Here is a 17,934-nt window from a genome sequence, read left to right as displayed (position 1 = left end):
ACGGTGGTTGTCTCCTTACTAGGTAATACCGCAGGAAAATAGACCTTGATTATTTCACGGTGATTATTTGCTGATTATTACTCAAAGGTACCACATAGCAGAGAAAGTATGATTCAAGGAGATGCCTGGACAGTATAGTATATAGCCATAGTTTTGTATATTAAATGCAGTATTCAGAAATAAATACTGGACTTGGTGTGCAGAGAACCTGAGGTGAAATGATTTACCTTGCTTTGAATTCTGACTCAAAAGGCTGCACTTTTAAACAGCAGGGCAGGTTATGAGAAAGATCCAGGTGCTCTAGAATCTAAGAAAAGCAGATTCATTAGGTAAGGGGAAAAGCGAAGACTAGAACAAGTCAAGGGATCTAGCTAAGTAGAGTGCACTCCCTCAATCCCATCTCTCTGTATCCAGGATCTCAGTTTCTGGCAGTCCCATTTTCACCTCTGCATTTAGCCTTTATGAACCATTCCAAGCCCTGAGACTAAATCTTCTAGCTCCTCTTCCCACAACTATCTCCATTGCTCAGGTTGTTTATTTCAGTATAACAAACAAGGAATCTATCTTACCCAAATTATTGGTTCATCTTCTAACTAACCAGAAAACTGGGCACTATCACTTTGGATTAAGGGTCTATTTCTTCTCTGAAAGGCTGCAACCAGGCGGCACATGCCAATTAAAAATACACTTATAGAGGCCGGTGCCGCGGCTCAATAGGCTAATCCTCCACCTTGCGGCGCGGGCACACCGGGTTCTAGTCTGGTCGGGGCACCGGATTCTGTCCCGGTTGCCCCTCTTCCAGGCCAGCTCTCTGCTGTGGCCAGGGAAGGCAGTGGAGGATGGCCCAAGTGCTTGGGCCCTGCACCCACATGGGAGACCAGGAGGAAGCACCTGGCTCCTGCCTTTGGATCAGCGCGATGCGCCGGCCATAGTGTGCCGGTCACGATGGCCATTGGAGGGTGAACCAATGGCAAAAGGAAGACCTTTCTCTCTGTCTCTCTCTCACTGTCCACTCTGCCTGTCAAAGATTAAAAAAAAATTTAAAAAAATACACTTATAGAACATGTAGAGGGTAGTTCCAAGATGGCAGAGTAGGGAGTGAGCATACAGCTCCAATCCAGGAGAAGATAGTTTAAAAAAAGTTGAGAGAGTGTAGTCTCAGGGAAGAGCCAGAGAGAAAACAGCAAAGGAAACTCTACTGAAATTAGAGGGACATGGTGGACCCACGTGGAAGGCATGGATGTCCACAGCTTTGGACTCCAACAGCCAAGAGCCTAACCAGCAACTGAGAGGCTATGCACCAGCGCTGGAAAGTGAGGTGAGAGCAGACCCACAGCATCCCAAGCCACTGGCAGTAAAGCTGCAGAAGAGCTGAGAGGGAACCTGGCTTGCAGCCCTGTGGGGGATAGTGCACCTGTGAAACTAGAGGAGAAAAAAAAAAAGGATGGCACGTTTCTCTTTCCTGATCACTTCACAACAGCATCCTGTAAGAAGCTGGTAGAGTGGCACCATTTTTTTTTTTTTTTTTTTTTGACAGAGTAGACAGAGAGAGAGAGAGAGAAAGGTCTTCCTTTTGCTGTTAGTGCACCCTCCAATGGCCGCCGCGGTCGGCGCGCTGCGGCCGGCGTACTGCACTGATCCGATGGCAGGAGCCAGGTGCTTCTCCTGGTCTCCCATGGAATGCAGGGCCCAAGTACTTGGGCTATCCTCCACTGCACTCCCTGGCCACAGCAGAGAGCTGGCCTGGAAGAGGGGCCACCGGGACAGAATCCGGTGCCCTGACCGGGACTAGAACCTGGTGTGCCAGCGCTGCAAGGTGGAGGATTAGCCTAGTGAGCCACAGCGCTGGCCAAGTGGGCACCATTTTGGACATACCTAACAGCTGTACCAGCTAGTTTCCATGCCCAGCAACCAGCCAAAAGGACGAGCGGAGACTCCTGACTCTGGTAGGGAGAACTACTGGGGCTAGGAGCTTGTGACTGTGTGAGGCTTCTATACCCAGACTGTGAAAAAAACTGAGGGTGTGTGGGAGGATTCACAGTGTGGCTGCGACTCACAGTGTGGCTGCAACTTTGGAATCTCCCACATGCTCAGGGCTTCCCCGTTACCAGGTGAGAGACATTTCTGGGAAATCTAAACTTGATGCCGGGGACTGCATAGATCCTTTGTGTGGTCCTTGGGACAGAGTGGACGAATATCATACCCACTAGAGCTAGCGCTCGGGTACTGGTCTCCTTTGAGGAGAGGAGCTCAGCTGAGCAGAAAACAAATTCCCGGCCGGTGCCACGGCTCAATAGGCTAATCCTCCACCTTGCGGCGCTGGCACACCGGGTTCTAGTCCCAGTTGGGGCACCAGATTCTGTCCCGGTTGCCCCTCTTCCAGGCCAGCTCTCTGCTGTGGCCAGGGAGTACAGTGGAGGATGGCCCAAGTGCTTGGGTCCTGCACCCCATGGGAGACCAGGGTAAGCACCCGGCTCCTGGCTTCAGATCAGCGTGGTGCGCCAGCCGCAGCGCGCCAGCCGCAGTGGCCATTAGAGAGTGAACCAACGGCATAGGAAGAGCTTTCTCTCTGTCTCTCTCTCTCACTGTCCACTCTGCCTGTGCAAAAAAAAAAAAAAAAAAAAAAAAAAAAAGATTTACCACACACCAAACCTGGGTGTGTCACCTTAGGCATGCCTTTAACCCTGGAGAACTGAACAGAACTCCCTGGCCACACCCACTACAAGCCTCTACATATTCATTGAAAGCAGACATTCCACTTATCTACAGAGCCATAGTACAAAGATAAAATCTGCCACAAGGAAAAAGAAAAACAAAAACAAGCATTTCCACAAATGCCAACAAATAATAAATGCACCAATTCAAGAAACAAGAATAAGGAAGACAACAGAACACACCCAAAATCACACAACACTTCAATACTAGATTGTGAAGATGATAAGATGGAAGAAATGCAAGAAGTAGAATTCAAAAAAATTGATCATAAGATTACATAGAAGTAATCAGAAGCAAATGCACAAACAACTGAAATCCATAAAGGACATGAAAGATAGTTTCTCCCATGAAATTGAGATCTTAAAGAGAAATCATAATGAAATGAAGAATTCAATAGAACAAATAAAAATGCAGTGGAGAGCCTTAACAACAAAATTGGTGAAGCAGAAGAAAGAATATCAGACTTGGAAGACAAAGCACAGGAAATTATACAGTCAAACCAAATACAAGAAGAGTAAATTAGAAAACTAAAAAACTCTTGGGAATCTACAGGATAGTATTAAATGACCCAAAATATGAGTTCTAGGATTTCCTGAAGGCGTGGAGAGAGAGAGAAAGGTTTAGAATGCCTTTTTAGTGAAATAAAAACAGAAAACTTCCCTAATTTGGAGAAAGAAAGGGACATCCAAGTACAGGAAGCACACACGACTCCTAATAGACATGACCAGAAAGATCCTCGCCATGACTTGTTGTAATCAAACTCACCACAGTAAAACATGAAGAGAAGATTCTAAAATGTCCGCAAGAGAAACACCAGGTTACTTTCAGAGATTCTCCAATTAGACTCAAAGCAACTTCTCATCAGAAATCCTATAGATTAGGAGAGAATGGTGAGATATAGTCCAAGTCTTAAGAGAAAAGAATTGTCATTCCAGAATATTATACCCTGCAAAACTCTCATTTATGAAGGAAGGTGCAATAAAGACCTTCCTTAACAGACATTGAAAGAATTTGTCACTACCCATTGAGCCCTCCAAAAGATGCTTAAGGATGTGTTGCACTCAGAAACACAGAAACATGGTCATCACTATGAAAGAATGTAAAGGAATAAAATTTCTTAGTAAAAGTTGAAAGGAAAATCAAAGTAAAAAACAGGAATGTTTTTGGAAAAATGGCAGGCAAAGTCATTACATATCAATAGTAACCTTGAATATAAATGGCCTCAACTCCCCAGTTAAAATACAGAGACTAGCTAAATGGATTAAAAAAAAAAAAAAAACCATCCATTTGCTGCCTACAAGAAACACATATTACCAACACAGATGTATACAGACTGAAAGTGAAAGGATGCAAAAAGATTTCCATGTCAACATAAAGCAAAAAAAAAAAAAAAAAAAAAAAAAGAGCTGGTGTAGCCATCTTATTATCAAACAGCATAGACTTTAACACAAAAACTGTTAAAAGAGATAAAAAGGGCCACTATGTAATGATTAAGGGATCAATTCAACAGGAAGATGTAACTATTATAAACGTATACACACCTAGTTACAGAGCACCTGGCTATTTAAAAGAAATGTTAAAGGATTTAAGGGAGACTTAGACTCCAATACAATAGATACAATAGCAATGGGGGACTTCAATACTCCACTTTCAGCAATGGACAAATCAACCAAACAGAAAATCAGCAAAGAAATAGCAGATTTAAATGACACCATGGACCAAAAGGACCTAACAGATATCTACAGTACTTTTCATCCTACAGTTGCAGAATACACATTCTTCTAAGCATTTCATGGAGCTTTATCTAGGATTGACCACATATTAGGCCATAAAGCAAGTCTCAGCAAATTCAAAAAAACCAAAATCATACCATGCATCTTCTCAGACCACAATGGAATGAAGCTAGAAATCAGCAACTCAGGAATCTCTAGAGCATATGCAAACATATGGATACTAAAAAATATGCTCCTGAATGAACAGTGGGTCATAGAAGAAATCAAAAGAGAAATCAAAAAATTTCTGGAAGCAAGATGACAATACAACATATCAAAACGTAAGGGATACAGCAAAAGCACTGGTAAAGAAAAGTTTATAACAAGAGGGGCCTACATCAAGAAACTGGAAAAGCATAAATAAATGAGCTATCAATGCATCACAAGGATCTAGAAAAACTACTGCAAACCAAACCCAAAGCTAGTAGAAGAGAAATAATTAAAATAACAGAAGAAATCAACAAAAATGTATTAAAAAATACAAAAGATCAGCAAGATGAAGAGCTGGTTTTTTCAAAAAATAAACAAAATTGACACACCAATGGCCCAACTAACCACAAAAAGGAGAGAGAAGACCTAATTCAATAAAATTAGAGATGAAAAAGGGAATTTAACAACAGATACCACAGAAATAAAAAGAATCATCAGAAATTACTACAAAGAGCTGTATGCTAAAACTAGAAGAAATGGATATATTCCTGGGCAATACAACCTACCTAAATTGAGCCATGAAGACTTAGAAAACCTATATGGTACATGTACCAATGCCATCTCACTAGTCCAAGTGATCAATTTCAGTTCGCAATTGATCATAATGAAAGGACTAAGAGTCAAAGGGAGCACATAAGCAAGTCTAGTACCTGCTAACACTAACCGATAGAATAAATAAAGGGGAGAGTGATCCAACATGGGAAGTGAGATACTCAGCAGACTCATAGAATGGCAGATGCCCTAAATAGCACTCTGGCCTCAGAATCAGCCCTAAAGGCATTCAGATCTGGCTGAAAAGCCCATGAGAGTATTTCAGGCATGGAAAGCCAAGACACTCTGGCAAAAGATCTCTGTGAGTGAGATCTCAGTGGAAAGAACAGGTCTTCAAAGAAGGAGGTACCTTTCTCTGAAGGGAGGAGAGAACCTTCACTTTGACTATGACCTTGTCTAAACAAGATAAGAGTCGGAGAACTCAAGGGGCTTCCATAGCCTTGGAAACTCATGACTGGAGCATAGGGAGATTACTGATGCCATAGACAGGAGTGTCAATTTGTAAAGTCAACAACAGGAGTCACTGTGCACTTACTCCTCATGTAGGATCTCTGTCCTTAATGTGCTGTGCATTGAGATTTAATGCTATAACGAATACTCAAATAATATATTTCACTTTGTGTTTCTATGGGGGTGCAAACTGTTGAAATCTTTACTTAATGCATACTAAACTGATCCTCTGTAAAAAAAAAAAAAAAGAAAAGAAAAGAAAAGAAAAGAAACTATCAACTCCCAACTTGACTCTCACTGGGATTAAACATGACAATAGGTCTGATCTGATTTCATCATCATTAAAAAAAATCATCTATTATTTTTCACTTTATGTTTCTGTGTGGGAGCAAACTGTTGAAATCCTTACTTAATGTATACTAAGCTGATCTTCTGTATATTAAGATAATCGAAAATGAATCTTGATGTGAATGGAAGGGGAGAGGGAGTGGGAAAGGGGAGGGTTGTGGGTGGGAGGGACGGTATGGGGGGGAAGCCATAGTAATCCATTATTCGTACTTTGGAAACGTATATTCATTAAATAAAAGTTTAAAAAAAAAAAAAAAAAAAAAAAGAAAACCTATATGGACCCATAACCAAGATGGAAATACAATCATTAATAAAAGCCCTCCTAAAACAAAGAAAAGCCCAGGCCCAGGTGGCTTCACTGCTGAATTCTCCCAGACATTTAAAGAAATAACTCCAATTCTTTTCAAGTTATTCAAACAATTGAAAGGGAGGGAATCCTCCCAAATTCTTTCTGTGAAGCCAGCATCACCTTAATTCCTAAACCTAAAAAAGATACAACAGAGAAAGAATTACAGACTAAGTTCCCTGATGAACACAGACACAAAATTCAACAAAATTCTATCTAATCGAATCCAACAACATGTCAGAAAAATCATCTACCCAGACCAAGTAGATTTTATCCATGGTATGCAGGGATTGTTCAACATTTGCAAATCAATGTGATATATCACATTAACAAACTGCTGAACAAAAATCATATGATTATCTCAATAGGTGCAGAGAAAGCATTTGATAAAATACAACACCCTTTCATGAGGAAAACTAGAAGCAAACTGAGTATAGAAGGAACATTCCTCAACACAATCAAGGCAATTTATGACAAATCCATGGCCAGCATCATATTGAATGGGGAAAAGTGGGAAGCATTTCCACTGTGATCTGGTACCAGACAAAGATGCAGCTATTCACCACTGCTATTGAATATAGTCCTGGAAGTTGTAGCCAGGGCCATTAGTCAAGAAAAAGAAATCAAAGGGATACAAATTGGGAAAGTGGAAGTCAAACTGTTCCTATTTGCAGATGACGTGATTCTATATTTAGGGGAGCTACACGAAGAGTGTGTTGGAACTTGTAGAAAAGTTTGGTAAAGTAGCAGGATATAAAATCAATACACAAAAATCAACAACGTTTGTATACCCAGACAATGCCATATCTGAGATCAACCCCATTCACAATAGCTACAAAAAAATCAAATACTTTGGAATACACTTAACCAAGGGTGTCAAAGATCTCTATGATAAGAATTACAAAACATTAAAGAAAGAAATAGAAGAAGATATTTTTAAAAATGGAAAAATCTTCCATGTTCATGGAATAGAAGAATCAATATCATCAAAATGTCCATTCTTCTGAAAGAAGTTTACAGATTCAGTGTGATACCAATCAAAATACCAAAGACATTCTTCTGAGATCTGGAAAAAATGATGCTGAAATTCATATGGTGGCTGGTGCTGTAGCGTAGCGGGTAAAGCCACCGCCTTCAGTGCTGGCATCCCATAAGGGTGCCAGTTCGAGTCCCAGCTACTGCACTTCTGATCCAGCTCTCTGCTATGGCCTGGCAAATGGTCCAAGTCTTTGGGCCCCTGCACCTGCGTGGGAGACCTACAAGAAGCTCCAGGCTCCTGTCTTCAAATTGGCACAGCTCTGGACATTGTGGCCGATTGTGGAATGAACCAGCAGATGGAAGACCTCTCTCTCTCTCTCTCTCTCTCTGCCTCTCCTCCTCTCTCTGTGTAACTCTAACTTTCAAATAAATAAATAAATATCTTTTTAAAAAAATAAATTCATATGGATGTACTGTAGACCATGAATAGCTAAAGAAATCTTATACAACAAAAACAAAGCTGGAGGCATCACAATACCATATTTCAAGACATACTACAAGGCAGTTATAATTAAAACAGCTTGGTATTGGTATAAAAATAGATGGATAGACCAATGGAAGACAACAGAATAACCAGAATTCAATCCAAACATCTACAGCCAACTTATATTTAACAAACCAATCCTGGAAACCAATCCCTGGAAAAAAAGACAGTCTATTCAAAAAAGTGTGCTGGGGAAACTAGATATATGTGAGCAGAAGTGTGAGACAAGACCCTTACCTTATACTTTATTCAAAAATCAACTCAGAATGGATCAAGGATCTAAATCTACAAACTGATATCATTAAATTGCTATAGGAAAGCATCAGGGAAAATGCAAAACATTGACATGGGCAAAGATGTCTTGGAAAACACCCCAGAAACATAGGCAATTAAAGCAAAAATAGAAAAATGGGACTACATCAACCTAAGAAGCTTCTGCACTACAAAGCAAGTACTCCACAAAGAGACAACTGACAGAACATGAGAAAATATTTCCAAAGTATGCAGCTGATAAAGGATTAATGTCCAGATTCTATAAAGAGCTCAGGAAACTCAACAACAACAAAACAATCCAGTCAAATGGGAGAAGGACATGAAGAGACATTCTTCAAAGGATGAAATTCAAATGGCCAACAGACACATGAAAAAATGCTCAGGATCACTAGCCATCAGGGAAATGCAAATCAAAACTACAGTGATGTTTCACCTCACCCCAGTTAGAATGACTATCATCCAAAAATCAGAAAAGAATAAATGCTGGTAAGGATGTGAGGAGAAAAGATACCCTAATCCACTGTTGGAGGGAATGTAAACTAGTACAACCATTATGGAAGACAGTATGGAGATTCCTCAGGGATCTGAAAATAGATCTACCATATGACCCAGCCATCCCACTCTTGGGAATTTACCCAAAGGAAATGAAATCAGTGTATAAAAGAGTTATCTGTACCCCCATGTTTATTGCAGCTCAGTTCACAACAGCTAAGATATGGAATCAACCCAGATGTCCATTAACTGATGACCGGATAATTAAAATGTGCTATGTGTGTGTGTATACATATATACATATACATATACATACATACATATCTATATATATATATATATATAGAGAGAGAGAGAGAGAGAGAGAATGGAGTACTACTCAGCCATAAAAAATAGTGAAATTCTGTCTTTTGCAACAAAGTGGATGCAACTGGAAACCATTATGTTTAGTGAAATAAGCCTGTCTCAAAAGGACAAATATATGTTTTCTCTGACTTATGGAATGTAGAATACAAAAAAATCTATAGGAATGAAAATGGTCAGTTTGGGATATGATTGTCATTTTTAACTTGGTTTTATATGCCTATGGAACTACGGTCTTCCTGCTTCTTACTTGCTGAATATTATGATTAGTAGCAAGTTAAGCCCATGAATATAGAGTGAACTAAAATTATGTCCTTGCAAAAACTGATGAAGAGTGGGAAAGAAAGGAGGGGATTTGAGGGGAGCAGGGGAATGAGGGAAGTATGGTTGTCTTCCTGGTACTGTACCTATGGAATGCATGTAATAGGTCCTCTTTATAATAATTAAAATTTAACAAGAAGAAATTTGTATGCTGAGAAGCTATTCCAATCTGCAGAGTGACACCAAAGCAATACATCAAAACCAGGAGTCTCAGACACAGGGTGATGAGACTGGCTAGCTACTGATTATTTTCCTTTGCGAAGAAAAAATAATGGGAGGATGGAAAACCATTCTCTATCACTTAAGTACTAAAGTGGACTGGTTGAGTAAGACCTTTGGCCATTTTTCTCATGTTCCCCCACCCTATGTAACTCCAAGAGGAAGAGAAAGTCCAAAGAAGATGTGATTTCTTTTAAAACAACAAAACAAAATCCCTGCTATAAGTAATCACCTCCAAATACTGACTTTTTAAGACTAACTTTTATTTCCCTATGGAAATGACTACATAACACACAGGCTATGAAAGATTTTCTCACAAACGCCCATTGAAAGCAAGGGGTGACACCCATCTAGAACTGCATTATCCTATCCATTGTAGGATCCCCAACACATGCAGCAGCTGCAGGCATACTTTACTTCTGGTTATCTACTGATCCCAGATACTTTAAAGTACCAGGCACTTGGCCTAGGCACTGAGTTTCCCATGTACATGGCAAATAAGAAAGAGAAGATGGCAAAAAGAGAAAGATGCAGTGATTTGGAGTGACAAGTTTTCACCTGAAAGTAGGAGCTTCTCTTTTTTGTTCCCACTGTGTGAACTTCTAGCATATAGTCAGTGCACTAAAATGCTATATTGGAAACACACGGCATCTGGGCTTTTGGCCAAAAAATGTAGGGAAAAAATTAGCAAGCCTAATACTTCATGAGAAATTCTTGGCTTACATAATATTTTAATAACGTTTAGCTACATGTGCCAATAAAGCAGAGAGATGACATAATGATTTATGACTTAAATATCATATCATCTCTGAAATGTCTAGTATCATCCTGTATCAAACAGCACAAGAGAAGTAAAATCACTGGGAAAAGAAGAGAGAAGCAATCAGTTCAGATGTTAATAGCATGCATATTGGATAAACCACCACAGAAAAATTTTGCTATAAAGATCATGGTTAACATACTTGGATACTGAGCAGATAGGCTATGATTCTTACCAGTATAATCTCATTTAATTGCAAAAAAATTCTATGAGGTAAATAGAATAATCTCATTTTAAGGATTGATTATCAGAGAGGCTAACTTGCCAGAGATTTAGTGAAACTGAGATGCAAATTCAGGTGATAAGACTTCAAAGCCTATGCTGTTAGTAGTATACTATATTAGGCTCAAGATTAAATTCATGAGTTGATTAATGCATTTTGGGAATAAATGATTTATATGATAACTGATATATAATTTTAAAATATACAAATTTATGGAGGAAACCAGTGAAAAAGAAATGGACCAGAAATTAGAAGACCCCAGTCCTAGTCCTGGTTCTTTCATATACTGGATACATGGCCTTGGATTTACTATTTAAACACTAAGTCCCCATTTCCTCATTTGCAAAAAGGAAAACTAAAATACATAACTGTCCTGTTGTTCTCATTGAGTTTTTGTTCATCTCAAATGAAATGATGGTGAAAGGACTGTATGACATGGGAAGCACCATCTAGCATGAAATATTGATACTGAGAACCTAAAACCTTTGCCACATATTAGTGGGTTCTATCTGGGATTGTTTAAAATCATTTAAAAAATGTACATCTTAACACTTCTTGGCCTTGTGGCAAAGATCAAGTATAGTAAAAAAGAAAAAAAAAGTGCATTTTTTCCTCTGAATCCAAATGGATATTCCATGTCTGTGATGGTGACATCATATAAAATGACATCAATTTTGATGAAATATTATATAAAATTGATTCTAGAATATTGATATCCCTGAAGATCTGGAAAGCAAAAGTGCTTAATTAGTCTTAGAGGGCCTCAACCTTGAGTCTCTAGGGAGAAAAAAAATAAACTTACATTCAAAATATAAAATTACATGAGATAATGCACCACCAATATGAGAATCACAAGACACAATGAACAGAAATACCAGCACAAGAACAAGAAATAATAGTAAAACCACCTGTAAGAGAATTTAAAGTATTCATGTCTTCCAATCATCATGCGAAAATGTGCTCAAAGTCATCCTTCATCAGGAATCAAATAAAAACTGCCTACATGGCTAAAACAACAGACTGACAATTCAAGCGCGCAAAGTTTGGGATTCTCACAGGCTGCTAAAGGGAATGTAAATGGCACAGCCAGGATGGAAACTGGCATTTTCTACTGAGGCTAAATATGTGCCTACACCAGGAACCAACAATTCCATTCCCGGGCATACATCCAAGAACTGAATTTATGCATTCAAGAAATGAAAGGCTCTGTCTACAAAAGGACTGACACATAAATGTTCATTGCAGCTTTATTCATAGGCATCAAAAAAAAAAACTAAACTAAACTAAAAAAGCTCTGACCATGGCCATCAGTAGAATGGATAAATGGCATCATATCTACACAATGAAAACTATGAGTGGTATATTAAGGAAACATGGCCAACCTCACACTGTGTTGAGTGAAGGGTAGACAATAAAGAAAAATACCTGCTGTTATGATTGCGCATATAAAACACTCAACAACCTCAACAACCAAAAAGCAAACTGCTGATGAAGTACATCACACACAAGTGAGCCCGGGTAAGCAGAGGTTAGTCTGGAAAGGGGCAGGAGGGAATCTATTGTAACAGAATGCTTTATACCATGTTTTAATTTGTGCCCTGTCTGGTCATTATGCAACGAACCTTCAGAAGTTCATGGAAAATGTGTTTTATGGAGAAAAAAAGCTGCATGGATTTAAAAAAAAAATTTGCACCAAAATAAACTTTTCTTTCAATTGCATTTTCCATAAGCTTAAAATTGTTTTTCCAAAATAAATGTGTATTTATTTGAGGGGTGAGGAAGAGAAACTCAGGTAGACCTATTGGCTCCCAGAGTCTCCAATGGAAAGAAGCTAGAATGGGGAACAGAGCTAAGACCTTAGCGGAGGCACGCCAACATGGAATGTGTGTGTCCTGACTGCTGTGCCAAATGCCCAATCCCTTGTGAACATATATTTTTAAAGGATCATAAATTTATAACAACCCAATAGAACTTATCAGAAGAAAATAAAAATTCTAACTAAAAATTTAGTTGACAGATTACACAGCAATTAAGCTCAAATGATTCCAATTCTTCCCATCTGAGATAGGTCTAGAAGGTAGCACAGAACAGCAGGTAGCATATACATAAAAATCAGGACCGGCATTGTGGTACAGTGAGTTAAAATGCTGGCTGCAAAGCTAGCATCTCATGTAAGTGCCAGTGCAAGTCCCAGGTGCTCCACTTCAGATCCAGCACCCAGCTAATGCACCTGGGAAAGCAGCAGTTGATAGCCTAAGTGCTTAGGCCCTGCCACCCATGTGGGAGACCTGCTTAGAGTTCCGGGTTCCTGGGTTCAGCCTGACTCTACCCTGTCTGTTGTGGCCATTTGGGGAGTGAACCAGCTGGGGAAAGATCTTTCTGTTTCTCCCTCTCTCTCTTTAACTCTGCCTTTCAAATCAATCATTCTGTCTGTCTGTCTATCTATTTGAACAAAGAGAATGTGAGGAGAAAATGAGAAGGTCCCAGTGGGAGGGGAGAGAAATGGTTGAAAAGTGTTCAGAGAGCCAGGAAGTCATTCCTAAAAATTTCGGACTCAGATGATTTCAAAGTTATTGCAAACTTTCAAAGAAAAGGTAATCCTTAGTGCACTTAAATTACTCCAATCCAGGGAGAAAGAATATACATCAATTCTTTTTTATAAGGAGTCATAACATTTATCAGAAAATGAGGCTGGGATAACAAAAATAATAATACACACCTATATCACTTACAAATATTGATGGAAAACTAAAAGGGATAAAGTATTACATTGTACATCAACAGTCAGAACAAGGGCTGATCAAGTCACTGTTTTCTCAGAGTGTCCATTTCACTTCAACAGGTTTCCCCTTTGGTGCTCAGTTAGTTGTCGCCGATCAGGGAGAACATGATATTTGTCCCTTTGGGACTGGCTTAATTCACTCAGCATAATGTTTTCCAGATTCCTCCATCTTGTTGCAAATGACCGGATTTCGTTGTTTTTGACTGCTGTATAGTATTCTACAGAGTACATGTCCCATAATTTCTTTATCCAGTCTACTGTTGATGGGCACTTGGGTTGGTTCCAGGTCTTAGCTATTGTGAATTGAGCTGCAATAAACATTAATGTGCAGACAGCTTTTTGGTTTGCCAATTTAATTTCCTTTGGGTAAATTCCAAGGAGTGGGATGGCTGGGTTGTATGGTAGGGTTATATTCAGGTTTCTGAGGAATCTCCAGACTGACTTCCATAGTGGCTTAACCAGTTTGCATTCCCACCAACAGTGGGTTAGTGTCCCTTTTTCCCCACATCCTCTCCAGCATCTGTTGTTGGTAGATTTCTGTATGTGAGCCATTCTCACCGGGGTGAGGTGAAACCTCATTGTGGTTTTGATTTGCATTTCCCTGATTGCTAGTGATCTTGAACATTTTTTCATGTGCCTGTTGGCCATTTGGATTTCCTCTTTTGAAAAATGTCTATTGAGGTCCTTGACCCATCTCTTAAGTGGGTTGTCGCCCTTGATCTGACTGTTGATGTACAATGTAATACTTTATCCCTTTTAGTATTTTTTTTGTTCTAGTACTATTGAACTCTGTAATTAACACACAATTATTCTTAGGTGTTTAAATTTTAACAGAAAAGTGATCCCTGTTAAATATAAGAGTGGGAATAAGAGAGGGAGGAGATGTACAATTTGAGACATGCTCAATCGGACTTGCCCCAAATGGTGGAGTTAGAAATGTGCCAGGGTATTCCAATACAGTCCCATCAAGATGGCATGTACCAATGCCATCTCACTAGTCCAAGTGATCAATTTCAGTTCACAATTGATCACACTGATAGGTCTAAGAGTCAAAGGGATCACACAAAGAAGACTAGTGTCTGCTAATATTAACTGATAGAATCAAAAAGGGAGAGAACGATCCAACATGGGAAGCTGGATACACAGCAGACTCATAGAATGGCAGATGTCCTAAACAGCACCCTGGCCTCAGAATCAGCCCTTAAGGCATTCAGATCTGGCTGAAGAGCCCATGAGAGTATTTTAGGCATGGAAAGCCAAGACACTCTGGAAAAAAAAAAAAAAAAGGACCTAAATGAAAGATCTCTGCGAGTGAGATCCCAGTGGAAAAAATGGGCCATCAAAGGAGGTACCTTTCTCTCAAGGGAGGAGAGAACTTCCACTTTGACTATGACCCTGTCAGAATAAGATCGAAGTCGGCAAACTCAAAAGGCTTCCATAGCCTTGGCAACTCATGACTAGAGCCTAGGGTGATTACTGACGCCATAAACAAGAGTGTCAAATTGTTAAGTCAACAATAGGAGTCACTGTGTACTTACTTCTCATGTGGGATCTGTCCTTAATATGTTGTCCAATGTGAAATAATGCTATAACTAGTACTGAAACAGTATTTTACACTGTGTGTTTCTGTGTGGGTGCAAACTGATGAAATCTTTACTTAATATATACTAAATCAATCTTCTGTATATAAAGATAATTGAAAATGAATCTTGATGTGAATGGAATGGGAGAGGGAGCGGGAGATGGGAGGGGTGCGAGTGGGAGGGAAATTATGGGGGGAAAGCCATTGTAATCTATAAACTGTACTTTGGAAATTTATATTTACTAAATAAAAGTTAAAAAAATATTGATGGAAAACTAAAAAAATTAACAAAAACAGTCCAGCATTAATTAAAAATAAAATGTTCACCATGACCAAGTAGAGTTTACCTCAGGAATGTAAAACAACCTCAACATTTTAAATCTAGTGATTTGCTTCAACATATTAATTGACTAAAGAAGAGGAAAATCATTTTAATAGATGCCAGTAAAGGCACTTTATAAAGTTCATCATCTATCATTGATAAAAAATAGAAAAGTAGAAAAGACATACTACCTTAAAAAGACAAATGCATCAATGAAACATTCAAGAACTATTTTATTAAAATCACTAGGAAGAAAACAAGCATACCTGTTATCACCATTCTTATTTACCATTGGCTTAAACATATCAACAAATGCTGGCTAAAAAAAAAAAAAAAAGAACAAATAGAACACAAAATATTAAGGAAGTGGCATCACAGTTATAATTATTTTATTTTTAACCTTTCTCCCCCCATAACTTCCCTCCCACTCGCACCCCTCCCATCTCCCGCTCCCTCTCCCATTCCATTCACATCAAGATTCATTTTCAATTATCTTTATATACAGAAGATCGATTTGGTATATATTATAATTATTTTAGAAACCATTCTATTTTAGGTACCTGGGACATGTGCTCAATTCCTTACAAACTCAATGCTCTGTATCTACACACCTCTGAAACATGGATGTTGGTGTCTCCGTTTCACAGAAGATACTGCAGCTCAGAAATATTAAGGGATACTGTTCCAAGCTTCCAGTCAAGCAAATGGTACAACTGGTATTTGATCCCCAATCTTTCTGACTGTAAAGTTCTGTGAATTTAAACAGAAGGTTCTGGTACATCTCATGCATCTCCCACAATTCCTGCAGTTTCTTTTTTTTAAAACATTGACTTTCAAATACATAGTAAATTTCTGTAGGTTTACAGAGAGATTATTTTATTAACCCATTTATTCTTGTAATAGGTAAGATAATATGATGTTTTAAATTAGCAACAAATCTTAAATGTTTAATTTCAGTGTGAACCTGTTTAGAAAAACAGGACTTAGTGAAAGCGTTTCTGGCACAAATAATTTTTACTCAAGGAAAATCTAGATCTTTAACAGCTGGCCGGGGTCGGGGAGGCGGTAAGCCTGTGTGTGCTTGAGCCCAACAGGTCTAAACAGCACTTTCAAACATTCAGCTTTGTTAATCCCTTAGACTGCTGGCGTTTGAGAAAGGTGGCAATAAGGAGCCACTCTACAGAGAGTGCTGGGAAATGTCAGGTCTCCCTTTCCAAAAATCACATGAGTCACTGGTTTTGCAAAAGCCAGTGACGTGAGAGCCCAGCACTGGATCCGGACATCCTTGAAAGCGACTCTCTCCCTGAGAGCTTCCGAAACCCTGTGGAGAGCTCCCTATAGGAAGACAGATCGCAGGCAGTGCACTTGCCTTTCTTGGTAACTGGAATATCAAATCATAATTTCAGAGCCTGGAAAGACTAGCAGTGACAGTTGGCTATTCTTTGTCTCCTCCTGGGAGAAGTCCTACCAGCTGTATTTACGACTAGCATTTTGTAGCCTACCAGTGGGAAATAATGACATGGGTACGCCGTCTTCTACTGAAGAAATCATTTTTCTCCCAGAGACACTGTGACAATAAAACATGTATGCTGATTCCTGGAGCCTCGGTTCAGTACCAGTACCTGGGTTGACTGCCTCTCCATCCCCAGTGTCCTGATTAAATCCAGGAGTTGAGATGCCGGTACACTTATGATTAGAAAAACTCTAAAGACTGGTAAGATCTCCAAAGTAGTACCATAACATTTTATTACCATGTGGTTTTTTTTTCTTTCTTAGCCTTGGATTAAAAAGAGAACGAAGGGGTAGGTGTTTGGCACAGCTGCTAAGATGCCACTTAAGGCATCTGCATCTCATATCAGAGGGCGTAGTTTAAGCCTCAGCTTGGCTTCTGATTCTACCTTCCTGCTAAAAATGTATTCTGGGAAGGCAGCAAAATATGGCTCCAGTATTTGGGACCCTGATTGAATTCCTGGCTCCTGACTTCAGCCTGGTGCAGCCCTGGCTATTGCAGGCATTTGGAGAATGAATCAGTGCTTGGAAGATTCTCCCCTGCCCCCTACTTTTCAAATAAAATGAAGAAAAATATTTAAAAGAAGTTATGTAACAGCTAAAGGACTCAGTGGATTATGCCACCCTATCCTCCTCATTCCCTATCTCTAAATCTTTTTGATCACCAAATCAGATCTAATATATTAACAGGAGCTGACATTTATCAAGTTCTTATTACATGACAAGTACTATCTTGAACTCTTTTCATAGATTATCTCATATTGTTCTATTAGTTTGTTTTCTGTTGCTATAACAAAATGCTTGAATCTGGATACATTATAAAGAAATGAGACTGCTTTGGCTAATAATTTTGGAGGCTAAAAGTACAAGAGCAGGTGATCCCATAGTTTGTTCCCTAGTGTGGCCCTCTTGTCGCATGTTAGAAAGATTACATGGCAAGACAGAAAAACTGGAGAGATCAAGGGGTCAGGCTTGTTTTCTTGATAATAACCCACTCTCTTGGAAACTGATTCCAAGGACCAGCATTAATCCTTCCAAAGGTGATGCCCCCAACGACCTCCTCATCTTCTCTCACCTTCTGAGAGGCCCCTCCTCTTAATGGTTCCATCACCT

At 39.3% G+C, this 17,934-nt stretch overlaps 1 long non-coding RNA gene across 8 annotated transcripts in view; it reads right to left on the bottom strand.

The window, feature by feature from the left end:
* Positions 1 to 17,934, bottom strand: part of LOC108176990 (uncharacterized) — a 174,042-nt gene that overhangs the window by 78,099 nt on the left and 78,009 nt on the right. For 3 of the 8 annotated variants that reach the window (XR_016213537.1, XR_016213540.1, XR_016213541.1), the window contains exons 3-4: positions 15,924 to 16,062; positions 15,579 to 15,631 (exon numbers count right to left, since the gene is read on the bottom strand). The exons of 4 other annotated variants lie outside the window; for them this stretch is intronic. This is a non-coding gene — a long non-coding RNA (uncharacterized LOC108176990). The remainder of the gene's footprint in view (positions 1 to 15,578; positions 15,632 to 15,923; positions 16,063 to 17,934) is intronic. One more of the 8 variants, XR_016213545.1, reaches the window with a different exon arrangement.

This window comes from Oryctolagus cuniculus, chromosome 9 (assembly GCF_051225735.1).
Source record: "Oryctolagus cuniculus isolate XC-2025 breed Fujian yellow rabbit chromosome 9, ASM5122573v1, whole genome shotgun sequence".
Classification (NCBI taxonomy): domain Eukaryota; kingdom Metazoa; phylum Chordata; class Mammalia; order Lagomorpha; family Leporidae; genus Oryctolagus; species Oryctolagus cuniculus.
This window is presented reverse-complemented; position numbering and strand designations above follow the sequence as displayed.